Source organism: Oncorhynchus kisutch, linkage group LG12, assembly GCF_002021735.2.
Source record: "Oncorhynchus kisutch isolate 150728-3 linkage group LG12, Okis_V2, whole genome shotgun sequence".
Classification (NCBI taxonomy): domain Eukaryota; kingdom Metazoa; phylum Chordata; class Actinopteri; order Salmoniformes; family Salmonidae; genus Oncorhynchus; species Oncorhynchus kisutch.
Window position 1 is genome coordinate 632305 of NC_034185.2, and position 17640 is coordinate 649944.

The window sequence follows — 17640 nt, forward strand, 5'->3', positions numbered from 1 at the left end:
ATACTGGTTTCAATAGAGTCTGAAGGATATGGTGGGGCAACATAAATACTGGTTTCAATAGAGTCTGAAGGATATGGTGGGGGCAACATAAATACTGGTTTCAATAGAGTCTGAAGGATATGGTGGGGCAACATAAATACTGGTTTCAATAGAGTCTGAAGGATATGGTGGGGCAACATAAATACTGGTTTCAATAGAGTCTGAAGGATATGGTGGGGCAACATAAATACTGGTTTTCAATAGAGTCTGAAGGATATGGTGGGGCAACATAAATACTGGTTTCAATAGAGTCTGAAGGATATGGTGGGGCAACATAAATACTGGTTTCAATAGAGTCTGAAGGATATGGTGGGGCAACATAAATACTGGTTTCAATAGAGTCTGAAGGATATGGTGGGGCAACCATAAATACTGGTTTCAATAGAGTCTGAAGGATATGGTGGGGCAACATAAATACTGGTTTCAATAGAGTCTGAAGGATATGGTGGGGCAACATAAATACTGGTTTCAATAGAGTCTGAAGGATATGGTGGGGCAACATAAATACTGGTTTCAATAGAGTCTGAAGGATATGGTGGGGCAACATAAATACTGGTTTCAATAGAGTCTGAAGGATATGGTGGGGCAACATAAATACTGGTTTCAATAGAGTCTGAAGGATATGGTGGGGCAACATAAATACTGGTTTCAATAGAGTCTGAAGGATATGGTGGGGCAACATAAATACTGGTTTCAATAGAGTCTGAAGGATATGGTGGGGCAACATAAATACTGGTTTCAATAGAGTCTGAAGGATATGGTGGGGCAACATAAATACTGGTTTCAATAGAGTCTGAAGGATATGGTGGGCAACATAAATACTGGTTCAATAGAGTCTGAAGGATATGGTGGGGCAACATAAATACTGGTTTCAATAGAGTCTGAAGGATATGGTGGGGCAACATAAATACTGGTTTCAATAGAGTCTGAAGGATATGGTGGGGCAACATAAATACTGGTTTCAATAGAGTCTGAAGGATATGGTGGGGCAACATAAATACTGGTTTCAATAGAGTCTGAAGGATATGGTGGGGCAACATAAATACTGGTTTCAATAGAGTCTGAAGGATATGGTGGGGCAACATAAATACTGGTTTCAATAGAGTCTGAAGGATATGGTGGGGCAACATAAATACTGGTTTCAATAGAGTCTGAAGGATATGGTGGGGCAACATAAATACTGGTTTCAATAGAGTCTGAAGGATATGGTGGGGCAACATAAATACTGGTTTCAATAGAGTCTGAAGGATATGGTGGGGCAACATAAATACTGGTTTCAATAGAGTCTGAAGGATATGGTGGGGCAACATAAATACTGGTTTCAATAGAGTCTGAAGGATATGGTGGGGCAACATAAATACTGGTTTCAATAGAGTCTGAAGGATATGGTGGGGCAACATAAATACTGGTTTCAATAGAGTCTGAAGGATATGGTGGGGCAACATAAATACTGGTTTCAATAGAGTCTGAAGGATATGGTGGGGCAACATAAATACTGGTTTCAATAGAGTCTGAAGGATATGGTGGGGCAACATAAATACTGGTTTCAATAGAGTCTGAAGGATATGGTGGGGCAACATAAATACTGGTTTCAATAGAGTCTGAAGGATATGGTGGGGCAACATAAATACTGGTTTCAATAGAGTCTGAAGGATATGGTGGGGGCAACATAAATACTGGTTTCAATAGAGTCTGAAGGATATGGTGGGGCAACATAAATACTGGTTTCAATAGAGTCTGAAGGATATGGTGGGGCAACATAAATACTGGTTTCATAGAGTCTGAAGGATATGGTGGGGCAACATAAATACTGGTTTCAATAGAGTCTGAAGGATATGGTGGGGCAACATAAATACTGGTTTCAATAGAGTCTGAAGGATATGGTGGGGCAACATAAAGACTGGGTTTCATAGGTCTGAAGGATATGGTGGGGCAACATAATACTGGTTTCAATAGAGTCTGAAGGATATGGTGGGGGCAAACATAAATACTGGTTTCAATAGAGTCTGAAGGATATGGTGGGGCAACATAAATACTGGTTTCTAAAGAGTCTGAAGGATATGGTGGGGCAACATAAAGACTGGGTTTCAATAGAGTCTGAAGGATATGGTGGGGCAACATAAATACTGGTTTCAATAGAGTCTTGAAGGATATGGTGGGGCAACATAAATACTGGTTTCAATAGAGTCTGAAGGATATGGTGGGGCAACATAAATACTGGTTTCTAAAGAGTCTGAAGGAAATGGTGGGGCAACATAAAGACTGGGTTCTATATAGTCTGAAGGATATGGTGGGGCAACATAAATACTGGTTTCAATAGAGTCTGAAGGATATGGTGGGGCAACATAAATACTGGTTTTCAATAGAGTCTGAAGGATATGGTGGGGCAACATAAATACTGGTTTCTAAAGAGTCTGAAGGATATGGTGGGGCAACATAAAGACTGGGTTCTATATAGTCTGAAGGATATGGTGGGGGCAACATAAATACTGGTTTCAATAGAGTCTGAAGGATATGGTGGGGCAACATAAATACTGGTTTCAATAGAGTCTGAAGGATATGGTGGGGCAACATAAATACTGGTTTCTAAAGAGTCTGAAGGATATGGTGGGGCAACATAAAGACTGGGTTCTATATAGTCTGAAGGATATGGTGGGGCAACATAAATACTGGTTTCAATAGAGTCTGAAGGATATGGTGGGGCAACATAAATACTGGTTTCAATAGAGTCTGAAGGATATGGTGGGGCAACATAAATACTGGTTTCAATAGAGTCTGAAGGATATGGTGGGGCAACATAAATACTGGTTTCAATAGAGTCTGAAGGATATGGTGGGGCAACCATAAATACTGGTTTTCAATAGAGTATCAAAGATCTGTTGGGTAAACATAATGATTGGTTTCTATACAGTCTAAATGATCTAGTTGGTCAACATAAATACTGGTTTCAATAGAGTCTGAAGGATATGGTGGGGCAACATAAAGAGTTGTATCTATAGAGTCTGAAGGATCTGGTTGGTCAAAAAGAAGACAAGATTCTCTATTGTCTGAAGACTTGGCGGGTCCAAATGAAAAGAAGTTTCAAAGGAGTCTGAAGGATATGGTGGGGCAACATAAATACTGGTTTCAATAGAGTCTGAAGGATATGGTGGGGCAACATAAATACTGGTTTCAATAGAGTCTGAAGGATATGGTGGGGCAACATAAATACTGGTTTCAATAGAGTCTGAAGGATATGGTGGGGCAACATAAATACTGGTTTCAATAGAGTCTGAAGGATATGGTGGGGCAACATAAATACTGGTTTCAATAGAGTCTGAAGGATATGGTGGGGCAACATAAATACTGGTTTCAATAGAGTCTGAAGGATATGGTGGGGCAACATAAATACTGGTTTCAATAGAGTCTGAAGGATATGGTGGGGCAACATAAATACTGGTTTTCAATAGAGTCTGAAGGATATGGTGGGGCAACATAAATACTGGTTTCAATAGAGTCTGAAGGATATGGTGGGGCAACATAAATACTGGTTTCAATAGAGTCTGAAGGATATGGTGGGGCAACATAAATACTGGTTTCAATAGAGTCTGAAGGATATGGTGGGGCAACATAAATACTGGTTTCAATAGAGTCTGAAGGATATGGTGGGGCAACATAAATACTGGTTTCAATAGAGTCTGAAGGATATGGTGGGGCAACATAAATACTGGTTTCAATAGAGTCTGAAGGATATGGTGGGGCAACATAAATACTGGTTTCAATAGAGTCTGAAGGATATGGTGGGGCAACATAAATACTGGTTTCAATAGAGTCTGAAGGATATGGTGGGGCAACATAAATACTGGTTTCAATAGAGTCTGAAGGATATGGTGGGGCAACATAAATACTGGTTTCAATAGAGTCTGAAGGATATGGTGGGGCAACATAATACTGGTTTCAATAGAGTCTGAAGGATATGGTGGGGCAACATAAATACTGGTTTCAATAGAGTCTGAAGGATATGGTGGGGCAACATAAATACTGGTTTCAATAGAGTCTGAAGGATATGGTGGGGCAACATAAATACTGGTTTCAATAGAGTCTGAAGGATATGGTGGGGCAACATAAATACTGGTTTCAATAGAGTCTGAAGGATATGGTGGGGCAACATAATGTGGTTTAGAGTCTGAAGGATATGGGGTGGGCAACATAATACTGGTTTCAATAGAGTCTGAAGGATATGGTGGGGCAACATAAATACTGGTTTCAATAGAGTCTGAAGGATATGGTGGGGCAACATAAATACTGGTTTCAATAGAGTCTGAAGGATATGGTGGGGCAACATAAATACTGGTTTCAATAGAGTCTGAAGGATATGGTGGGGCAACATAAATACTGGTTTCAATAGAGTCTGAAGGATATGGTGGGGCAACATAAATACTGGTTTCAATAGAGTCTGAAGGATATGGTGGGGCAACATAAATACTGGTTTCAATAGAGTCTGAAGGATATGGTGGGGCAACATAAATACTGGTTTCAATAGAGTCTGAAGGTATGGGTGGGGCAATACTGGTTTCAATAGAGTTGGTTGTGGGGCAACATAAATACTGGTTTTCAATAGAGTCTGAAGGATATGGTGGGGCAACATAAATACTGGTTTCAATAGAGTCTGAAGGATATGGTGGGGCAACATAAATACTGGTTTCAATAGAGTCTGAAGGATATGGTGGGGCAACATAAATACTGGTTTCAATAGAGTCTGAAGGATATGGTGGGGCAACATAAATACTGGTTTCAATAGAGTCTGAAGGATATGGTGGGGCACATAAATACTGGTTTCAATAGAGTCTGAAGGATATGGTGGGGCAACATAATACTGGTTTCAATAGAGTCTGAAGGATATGGTGGGGCAACATAAATACTGGTTTCAATAGAGTCTGAAGGAATATGGTGGGGCAACATAAATACTGGTTTTCAATAGAGTCTGAAGGATATGGTGGGGGCAACATAAATACTGGTTTCAATAGAGTCTGAAGGATATGGTGGGGCAACATAAATACTGGTTTCAATAGAGTCTGAAGGGATATGGTGGGGCAACATAAATACTGGTTTCAATAGAGTCCTGAAGGATATGGTGGGGCAACATAAATACTGTTTCAATAGAGTCTGAAGGATATGGTGGGGCAACATAAATACTTGCGTTTCAATAGGAGTCTGAAGGTATGGGTGGGGCAACATATAATTACTGGTTTCAATAGAGTCTGAAGGATATGGTGGGGCAACATAAATACTGGTTTCAATAGAGTCTGAAGGATATGGTGGGCAACAAAATACTGTTTCAACCCATAAATACTGGTTCAATAGAGTCTGAAGGAATATGGTGTAGGCAAACATAAAATACTGGTTTCATAGAGTCTGAAGGATATGGTGGGGGCACATAAATACTGGTTCAATAGAGTCTGGAAGGATATGGTGGGGCAACATAAATACTGGTTTCCAATAGAGTCTGAAGGATATGGTGGTGGGGCAACATTAAATACTGGTTTCAATAGAGTCTGAAGGATATGGTGGGGCAACATAAATACTGGTGGGGCCAACATAAAAACTGGTTTCTAAAGAGTCTGAAGGATATGGGTGGGGCAACATAAATACTGGTTTCAATAGAGCGGAAGGGATATGGTGGGGCAAGCATTAAATACTGGTTTCAATAGAGTCTGAAGGATATGGTGGGGCAAACATAAATACTGGTTTCAATAGAAGTTCTGAAGGATAATGGGTGGGGCCCAACATAAATACTGGTTTCAATAGAGTCTGCAAGGATATGGTGGGGCAACATAAGTTTCAATAGAGTCTGAAGGATATGGTGGGGCAACATAAATACTGGTTCAATAGAGTATCAAAGATCTGTTGGGTAAACATAATGATTGGTTTCTATACAGTCTAAATGATCTAGTTGGTCAACATTAATACTGGTTTCAATAGAGTCTGAAGGATATGGTGGGGCAACATAAATACTGGTTTCAATAGAGTCTGAAGGATATGTGGGGCAACATAAATACTGGTTTTCAATAGAGTCTGAAGGATATGGTGGGGCAACATAAATACTGGTTTTCAATAGAGTCTGAAGGATATGGTGGGGCAACATAAATTACTGGTTTCAATAGAGTCTGAAGGATATGGGGGGCAACATAAACACTGGTTTCAATAGAGTCTGAAGGATATGGTGGGGCAACATAATACTGGTGGGGCAACATAAATACTGGTTTCTAAAGAGTCTGAACGATATGGTGGGGCAACATAAATACTGGTTTCAATAGAGTCTGAAGGATATGGTGGGGCAACATAAATACTGGTTTCAATAGAGACTGAAGGATATGGTGGGGCAACATAAATACTGGTTTCAATAGAGTCTGAAGGATATGGTGGGGCAACATAAATACTGGTTTCTAATAGAGTCTGAAGGATATGGTGGGGCAACATAAAGACTGGTTTCATATAGTCTGAAGGATATGGTGGGGCAACATAAATACTGGTTTCAATAGAGTCTGAAGGATATGGTGGGGCAACATAAATACTGGTTCTAATAGAGTCTGAAGGATATGGTGGGGCAACATAAATACTGGTTTCAATAGAGTCTGAAGGATATGGTGGGGCAACATAAATACTGGTTTCAATAGAGTCTGAAGGATATGGTGGGGCAACATAAATACTGGTTTCAATAGAGTCTGAAGGATATGGTGGGGCAACATAAATACTGGTTTCAATAGAGTCTGAAGGATATGGTGGGGCAACATAAATACTGGTTTCAATAGAGTCTGAAGGATATGGTGGGGCAACATAAATACTGGTTTCAATAGAGTCTGAAGGATATGGTGGGGGCAACATAAATACTGGTTTCAATAGAGTCTGAAGGATATGGTGGGGCAACATAAATACTGGTTTCAATAGAGTCTGAAGGATATGGTGGGGCAACATAAATACTGGTTTCAATAGAGTCTGAAGGATATGGTGGGGCAACATAAATACTGGTTTCAATAGAGTCTGAAGGATATGGTGGGGCAACATAAATACTGGTTTCAATAGAGTCTGAAGGATATGGTGGGGCAACATAAATACTGGTTTCAATAGAGTCTGAAGGATATGGTGGGGCAACATAAATACTGGTTTCAATAGAGTCTGAAGGATATGGTGGGGCAACATAAATACTGTTTCAATAGAGTCTGAAGGATATGGTGGGGCAACATAAATACTGGTTTCAATAGAGTCTGAAGGATATGGTGGGGCAACATAAATACTGGTTTCAATAGAGTCTGAAGGATATGGTGGGGCAACATAAATACTGGTTTCAATAGAGTCTGAAGGATATGGTGGGGCAACATAAATACTGGTTTCAATAGAGTCTGAAGGATATGGTGGGGCAACATAAATACTGGTTTCAATAGAGTCTGAAGGATATGGTGGGGCAACATAAATACTGGTTTCAATAGAGTCTGAAGGATATGGTGGGGCACATAAATACTGGTTTCAATAGAGTCTGAAGGATATGGTGGGGCAACATAAATACTGGTTTCAATAGAGTCTGAAGGATATGGTGAGGCAACATAAATACTGGTTTCAATAGAGTCTGAAGGATATGGTGGGGCAACATAAATACTGGTTTCAATAGAGTCTGAAGGATATGGTGGGGCAACATAAATACTGGTTTCAATATAGTCTGAAGGATATGGTGGGGCAACATAAATACTGGTTTCAATAGAGTCTGAAGGATATGGTGGGGCAACATAAATACTGGTGGGGCAACATAAAAACTGGTTTCTAAAGAGTCTGAAGGATATGGTGGGGCAACATAAATACTGGTTTCAATAGAGTCTGAAGGATATGGTGGGGCAACATAAATACTGGTTTCAATAGAGTCTGAAGGATATGGTGGGGCAACATAAATACTGGTTTCAATAGAGTCTGAAGGATATGGTGGGGCAACATAATACTGGTTTCAATAGAGTCTGAAGGATATGGTGGGGCAACATAAATACTGGTTTCAATAGAGTATCAAAGATCTGTTGGGTAAACATAATGATTGGTTTCTATACAGTCTAAATGATCTAGTTGGTCAACATAAATACTGGTTTCAATAGAGTCTGAAGGATATGGTGGGGCAACATAAATACTGGTTTCAATAGAGTCTGAAGGATATGGTGGGGCAACATAAACACTGGTTTCAATAGAGTCTGAAGGATATGGTGGGGCAACATAAATACTGGTTTCTAAAGAGTCTGAAGGATATGGTGGGGCAACATAAATACTGGTTTCAATAGAGTCTGAAGGATATGGTGGGGCAACATAAATACTGGTTTCAATAGAGACTGAAGGATATGGTGGGGCAACATAAATACTGGTTTCAATAGAGTCTGAAGGATATGGTGGGGCAACATAAATACTGGTTTCTAAAGAGTCTGAAGGATATGGTGGGGCAACATAAAGACTGGGTTCTATATAGTCTGAAGGATATGGTGGGGCAACATAAATACTGGTTTCAATAGAGTCTGAAGGATATGGTGGGGCAACATAAATACTGGTTTCAATAGAGTCTGAAGGATATGGTGGGGCAACATAAATACTGGTTTCAATAGAGTATCAAAGATCTGTTGGGTAAACATAATGATTGGTTTCTATACAGTCTAAATGATCTAGTTGGTCAACATAAATACTGGTTTCAATAGAGTCTGAAGGATATGGTGGGGCAACATAAATACTGGTTTCAATAGAGTCTGAAGGATATGGTGGGGCAACATAAATACTGGTTTCAATAGAGTCTGAAGGATATGGTGGGGCAACATAAATACTGGTTTCAATAGAGTCTGAAGGATATGGTGGGGCAACATAAATACTGGTTTCAATAGAGTCTGAAGGATATGGTGGGGCAACATAAACACTGGTTTCAATAGAGTCTGAAGGATATGGTGGGGCAACATAAATACTGGTGGGGCAACATAAATACTGGTTTCTAAAGAGTCTGAACGATATGGTGGGGCAACATAAATACTGGTTTCAATAGAGTCTGAAGGATATGGTGGGGCAACATAAATACTGGTTTCAATAGAGACTGAAGGATATGGTGGGGCAACATAAATACTGGTTTCAATAGAGTCTGAAGGATATGGTGGGGCAACATAAATACTGGTTTCTAAAGAGTCTGAAGGATATGGTGGGGCAACATAAAGACTGGGTTCTATATAGTCTGAAGGATATGGTGGGGCAACATAAATACTGGTTTCAATAGAGTCTGAAGGATATGGTGGGGCAACATAAATACTGGTTTCAATAGAGTCTGAAGGATATGGTGGGGCAACATAAATACTGGTTTCTAAAGAGTCTGAAGGATATGGTGGGGCAACATAAAGACTGGGTTCTATATAGTCTGAAGGATATGGTGGGGCAACATAAATACTGGTTTCAATAGAGTCTGAAGGATATGGTGGGGCAACATAAATACTGGTTTCAATAGAGTCTGAAGGATATGGTGGGGCAACATAAATACTGGTTTCAATAGAGTCTGAAGGATATGGTGGGGCAACATAAATACTGGTTTCAATAGAGTCTGAGGGATATGGTGGGGCAACATAAATACTGGTTTCAATAGAGTCTGAAGGATATGGTGGGGCAACATAAATACTGGTTTCAATAGAGTCTGAAGGATATGGTGGGGCAACATAAATACTGGTTTCAATAGAGTCTGAAGGATATGGTGGGGCAACATAAATACTGGTTTCAATAGAGTCTGAAGGATATGGTGGGGCAACATAAATACTGGTTTCAATAGAGTCTGAAGGATATGGTGGGGCAACATAAATACTGGTTTCAATAGAGTCTGAAGGATATGGTGGGGCAACATAAATACTGGTGGGGCAACATAAACACTGGTTTCAATAGAGTCTGAAGGATATGGTGGGGCAACATAAATACTGGTTTCAATAGAGTCTGAAGGATCTGGTGGGGCAACATAAATACTGGTTTCTAAAGAGTCTGAAGGATATGGTGGGGCAACATAAACACTGGTTTCAATAGAGTCTGAAGGATATGGTGGGGCAACATAAACACTGGTTTCAATAGAGTATCAAAGATCTGTTGGGTAAACATAATGATTGGTTTCTATACAGTCTAAATGATCTAGTTGGTCAACATAAATACTGGTTTCTAAAGAGTCTGAAGGATCTGGTGGGTCAACATAAACACTGATTCAATAGAGTCTGAAAGATCAGGTATTTCATGAGGGACTAGATTCTATAAAATCTGAAGAATCTGGTGGGTCAACATGAAAACAAGATTCTCTACAGTCTGAAGGATCTGTTGGGTCAACATAAAGATTGGTTTTAATAGAGTCTGAAGGATCTGGTGGGGCAACATACATACTGGTTTCTATAGATTCTCAAAGATCTGTTTGGTCAACATAAAGATGGGTTTCTATATAGTCTGAACGATCTGGAGGGTCAACATAAAGACTGGGTTCTATATAGTCTGAAAGATCTGGTGGGTCAACATAAAGACTGGGGTCTATATAGTCTGAAAATCTGGTGGGTCAACATAAAGACTGGGTTCTATATAGTCTGAAAGATCCGGTGGGTCAACATAAATACTGGTTTCTATAGATTCTCAAAAATCTGATGGGTCAACAGAAATACCATTTTCTATCGAGTCTGAAGGATCTGGTGGGTCAACATAATTAATTGTGTCTATAAAGTCTGAATGATCTGGATCTGGTTAGTCAACATAAATACTCGTTTATTTTGACTCTGAAAGATCTGGTGGGTCAACATTAAGACTGGTGGGTCAACATGGAGACAAGATTCTCTATAGTCTGAAGTACCTGGCGGGTCAACATAAAGACTGGTTTTAATAGAGTCTGAAGGATCTGTTGAGGCAACATAAATACTGGTTTTAATAGAGTCTGAAGGATCTGTTGAGGCAACATAAATACTGGTTTTAATAGAGTCTGGAGGATCTGTTGAGGCAACATAAATACTGGTTTTAATAGAGTCTGAAGGATCTGGTGGTTAAACATAAAGACTGGTTTTAATAGAGTCTGAAGGATCTGTTGAGGCAACATAAAGACTGGTATCTAAGGACCTGGTGGGTCAAAATAAATACTGGTTTCTAAAGAGTTTGAAGGATCTGGTGGGTAAACATAAATACTGGTTTCTATAGAGTCTGAAGGATCAAGCTTGTAGACATAAAGACACAATTATCTGCAGTCTGAAGTATCTGGCGAATCAACAAAAAGACTGGTTTCAATAGAGTCTGAAGGATCTGGTGGGGTAACATAAATACTGATTTCTAAAGAATCTGAAGGATCTGGTGGGTCAACATATATACTGGTTTGTATAGAGACTCAAAGATCTGGTGGGGCAACATAAATACTGGTTTCAATAGAGTCTGAAGGATCTGGTGGGGCAACATAAATACTGGTGGGGCAACATAAACACTGGTTTCAATAGAGTCTGAAGGATATGGTGGGTCAACATAAAGACTGGGTTCTATATAGTCTGAAAGATCCGGTGGGTCAACATAAATACTGGTTTCTATAGATTCTCAAAAATCTGGTGGGTCAACAGAAATACCATTTTCTATCGAGTCTGAAGGATCTGGTGGGTCAACATAATTACTGGTGTCTATAGAATCTGAAAGTTCAGGTGGGTCAACATAATTAATTGTGTCTATAAAGTCTGAATGATCTGGATCTGGTTAGTCAACATAAATACTCGTTTATTTTGACTCTGAAAGATCTGGTGGGTCAACATTAAGACTGGTGGGTCAACATGGAGACAAGATTCTCTATAGTCTGAAGTACCTGGCGGGTCAACATAAAGACTGGTTTTAATAGAGTCTGAAGGATCTGTTGAGGCAACATAAATACTGGTTTTAATAGAGTCTGAAGGATCTGTTGAGGCAACATAAATACTGGTTTTAATAGAGTCTGGAGGATCTGTTGAGGCAACATAAATACTGGTTTTAATAGAGTCTGAAGGATCTGGTGGTTAAACATAAAGACTGGTTTTAATAGAGTCTGAAGGATCTGTTGAGGCAACATAAAGACTGGTATCTAAGGACCTGGTGGGTCAAAATAAATACTGGTTTCTAAAGAGTTTGAAGGATCTGGTGGGTAAACATAAATACTGGTTTCTATAGAGTCTGAAGGATCAAGCTTGTAGACATAAAGACACAATTATCTGCAGTCTGAAGTATCTGGCGAATCAACAAAAAGACTGGTTTCAATAGAGTCTGAAGGATCTGGTGGGGTAACATAAATACTGATTTCTAAAGAATCTGAAGGATCTGGTGGGTCAACATATATACTGGTTTGTATAGAGACTCAAAGATCTGGTGGGGCAACATAAATACTGGTTTCAATAGAGTCTGAAGGATCTGGTGGGGCAACATAAATACTGGTGGGGCAACATAAACACTGGTTTCAATAGAGTCTGAAGGATATGGTGGGTCAACATAAAGACTGGGTTCTATATAGTCTGAAAGATCCGGTGGGTCAACATAAATACTGGTTTCTATAGATTCTCAAAAATCTGGTGGGTCAACAGAAATACCATTTTCTATCGAGTCTGAAGGATCTGGTGGGTCAACATAATTACTGGTGTCTATAGAATCTGAAAGTTCAGGTGGGTCAACATAATTAATTGTGTCTATAAAGTCTGAATGATCTGGATCTGGTTAGTCAACATAAATACTCGTTTATTTTGACTCTGAAAGATCTGGTGGGTCAACATTAAGACTGGTGGGTCAACATGGAGACAAGATTCTCTATAGTCTGAAGTACCTGGCGGGTCAACATAAAGACTGGTTTTAATAGAGTCTGAAGGATCTGTTGAGGCAACATAAATACTGGTTTTAATAGAGTCTGAAGGATCTGTTGAGGCAACATAAATACTGGTTTTAATAGAGTCTGGAGGATCTGTTGAGGCAACATAAATACTGGTTTTAATAGAGTCTGAAGGATCTGGTGGTTAAACATAAAGACTGGTTTTAATAGAGTCTGAAGGATCTGTTGAGGCAACATAAAGACTGGTATCTAAGGACCTGGTGGGTCAAAATAAATACTGGTTTCTAAAGAGTTTGAAGGATCTGGTGGGTAAACATAAATACTAGTTTCTATAGAGTCTGAAGGATCAAGCTTGTAGACATAAAGACACAATTATCTGCAGTCTGAAGTATCTGGCGAATCAACAAAAAGACTGGTTTCAATAGAGTCTGAAGGATCTGGTGGGGTAACATAAATACTGATTTCTAAAGAATCTGAAGGATCTGGTGGGTCAACATATATACTGGTTTGTATAGAGACTCAAAGATCTGGTGGGGCAACATAAATACTGGTTTCAATAGAGTCTGAAGGATCTGGTGGGGCAACATAAATACTGGTTTCTAAAGAGTCTGAAGGATATGGTGGGGCAACATAAATACTGGTTTCAATAGAGTCTGAAGGATATGGTGGGGCAACATAAATACTGGTTTCAATAGAGACTGAAGGATATGGTGGGGCAACATAAATACTGGTTTCAATAGAGTCTGAAGGATATGGTGGGGCAACATAAATACTGGTTTCTAAAGAGTCTGAAGGATATGGTGGGGCAACATAAAGACTGGGTTCTATATAGTCTGAAGGATATGGTGGGGCAACATAAATACTGGTTTCAATAGAGTCTGAAGGATATGGTGGGGCAACATAAATACTGGTTTCAATAGAGTCTGAAGGATATGGTGGGGCAACATAAATACTGGTTTCAATAGAGTATCAAAGATCTGTTGGGTAAACATAATGATTGGTTTCTATACAGTCTAAATGATCTAGTTGGTCAACATAAATACTGGTTTCAATAGAGTCTGAAGGATATGGTGGGGCAACATAAACACTGGTTTCAATAGAGTCTGAAGGATATGGTGGGTCAACATAAAGACTGGGTTCTATATAGTCTGAAAGATCCGGTGGGTCAACATAAATACTGGTTTCTATAGATTCTCAAAAATCTGGTGGGTCAACAGAAATACCATTTTCTATCGAGTCTGAAGGATCTGGTGGGTCAACATAATTACTGGTGTCTATAGAATCTGAAAGTTCAGGTGGGTCAACATAATTAATTGTGTCTATAAAGTCTGAATGATCTGGATCTGGTTAGTCAACATAAATACTCGTTTATTTTGACTCTGAAAGATCTGGTGGGTCAACATTAAGACTGGTGGGTCAACATGGAGACAAGATTCTCTATAGTCTGAAGTACCTGGCGGGTCAACATAAAGACTGGTTTTAATAGAGTCTGAAGGATCTGTTGAGGCAACATAAATACTGGTTTTAATAGAGTCTGAAGGATCTGTTGAGGCAACATAAATACTGGTTTTAATAGAGTCTGAAGGATCTGGTGGTTAAACATAAAGACTGGTTTTAATAGAGTCTGAAGGATCTGTTGAGGCAACATAAATACTGGTTTTAATAGAGTCTGAAGGATCTGGTGGTTAAACATAAAGACTGGTTTTAATAGAGTCTGAAGGATCTGTTGAGGCAACATAAAGACTGGTATCTAAGGACCTGGTGGGTCAAAATAAATACTGGTTTCTAAAGAGTTTGAAGGATCTGGTGGGTAAACATAAATACTAGTTTCTATAGAGTCTGAAGGATCAAGCTTGTAGACATAAAGACACAATTATCTGCAGTCTGAAGTATCTGGCGAATCAACAAAAAGACTGGTTTCAATAGAGTCTGAAGGATCTGGTGGGGTAACATAAATACTGGTTTCTAAAGAGTCTGAAGGATCTGGTGGGGTAACATAAATACTGGTTTCTAAAGAGTCTGAAGGATATGGTGGGGCAACATAAAGACTGGTTTCAATAGAGTCTGAAGGATATGGTGGGGCAACATAAATACTGGTTTCAATAGAGTCTGAAGGATATGGTGGGGCAACATAAATACTGGTTTCTAAAGAGTCTGAAGGATATGGTGGGGCAACATAAAGACTGGGTTCTATATAGTCTGAAGGATATGGTGGGGCAACATAAATACTGGTTTCAATAGAGTCTGAAGGATATGGTGGGGCAACATAAATACTGGTTTCAATAGAGTATCAAAGATCTGTTGGGTAAACATAATGATTGGTTTCTATACAGTCTAAATGATCTAGTTGGTCAACATAAATACTGGTTTCAATAGAGTCTGAAGGATATGGTGGGGCAACATAAACACTGGTTTCAATAGAGTCTGAAGGATATGGTGGGTCAACATAAAGACTGGGTTCTATATAGTCTGAAAGATCCGGTGGGTCAACATAAATACTGGTTTCTATAGATTCTCAAAAATCTGGTGGGTCAACAGAAATACCATTTTCTATCGAGTCTGAAGGATCTGGTGGGTCAACATAATTACTGGTGTCTATAGAATCTGAAAGTTCAGGTGGGTCAACATAATTAATTGTGTCTATAAAGTCTGAATGATCTGGATCTGGTTAGTCAACATAAATACTCGTTTATTTTGACTCTGAAAGATCTGGTGGGTCAACATTAAGACTGGTGGGTCAACATGGAGACAAGATTCTCTATAGTCTGAAGTACCTGGCGGGTCAACATAAAGACTGGTTTTAATAGAGTCTGAAGGATCTGTTGAGGCAACATAAATACTGGTTTTAATAGAGTCTGAAGGATCTGTTGAGGCAACATAAATACTGGTTTTAATAGAGTCTGGAGGATCTGTTGAGGCAACATAAATACTGGTTTTAATAGAGTCTGAAGGATCTGGTGGTTAAACATAAAGACTGGTTTTAATAGAGTCTGAAGGATCTGTTGAGGCAACATAAAGACTGGTATCTAAGGACCTGGTGGGTCAAAATAAATACTGGTTTCTAAAGAGTTTGAAGGATCTGGTGGGTAAACATAAATACTAGTTTCTATAGAGTCTGAAGGATCAAGCTTGTAGACATAAAGACACAATTATCTGCAGTCTGAAGTATCTGGCGAATCAACAAAAAGACTGGTTTCAATAGAGTCTGAAGGATCTGGTGGGGTAACATAAATACTGATTTCTAAAGAATCTGAAGGATCTGGTGGGTCAACATATATACTGGTTTGTATAGAGACTCAAAGATCTGGTGGGGCAACATAAATACTGGTTTCAATAGAGTCTGAAGGATCTGGTGGGGCAACATAAATACTGGTTTCTAAAGAGTCTGAAGGATATGGTGGGGCAACATAAATACTGGTTTCAATAGAGTCTGAAGGATATGGTGGGGCAACATAAATACTGGTTTCAATAGAGACTGAAGGATATGGTGGGGCAACATAAATACTGGTTTCAATAGAGTCTGAAGGATATGGTGGGGCAACATAAATACTGGTTTCTAAAGAGTCTGAAGGATATGGTGGGGCAACATAAAGACTGGGTTCTATATAGTCTGAAGGATATGGTGGGGCAACATAAATACTGGTTTCAATAGAGTCTGAAGGATATGGTGGGGCAACATAAATACTGGTTTCAATAGAGTCTGAAGGATATGGTGGGGCAACATAAATACTGGTTTCAATAGAGTATCAAAGATCTGTTGGGTAAACATAATGATTGGTTTCTATACAGTCTAAATGATCTAGTTGGTCAACATAAATACTGGTTTCAATAGAGTCTGAAGGATATGGTGGGGCAACATAAATACTGGTTTCAATAGAGTCTGAAGGATATGGTGGGGCAACATAAATACTGGTTTCAATAGAGTCTGAAGGATATGGTGGGGCAACATAAATACTGGTTTCAATAGAGTCTGAAGGATATGGTGGGGCAACATAAATACTGGTTTCAATAGAGTCTGAAGGATATGGTGGGGCAACATAAACACTGGTTTCAATAGAGTCTGAAGGATATGGTGGGGCAACATAAATACTGGTGGGGCAACATAAATACTGGTTTCTAAAGAGTCTGAACGATATGGTGGGGCAACATAAATACTGGTTTCAATAGAGTCTGAAGGATATGGTGGGGCAACATAAATACTGGTTTCAATAGAGACTGAAGGATATGGTGGGGCAACATAAATACTGGTTTCAATAGAGTCTGAAGGATATGGTGGGGCAACATAAATACTGGTTTCTAAAGAGTCTGAAGGATATGGTGGGGCAACATAAAGACTGGGTTCTATATAGTCTGAAGGATATGGTGGGGCAACATAAATACTGGTTTCAATAGAGTCTGAAGGATATGGTGGGGCAACATAAATACTGGTTTCAATAGAGTCTGAAGGATATGGTGGGGCAACATAAATACTGGTTTCTAAAGAGTCTGAAGGATATGGTGGGGCAACATAAAGACTGGGTTCTATATAGTCTGAAGGATATGGTGGGGCAACATAAATACTGGTTTCAATAGAGTCTGAAGGATATGGTGGGGCAACATAAATACTGGTTTCAATAGAGTCTGAAGGATATGGTGGGGCAACATAAATACTGGTTTCAATAGAGTCTGAAGGATATGGTGGGGCAACATAAATACTGGTTTCAATAGAGTCTGAGGGATATGGTGGGGCAACATAAATACTGGTTTCAATAGAGTCTGAAGGATATGGTGGGGCAACATAAATACTGGTTTCA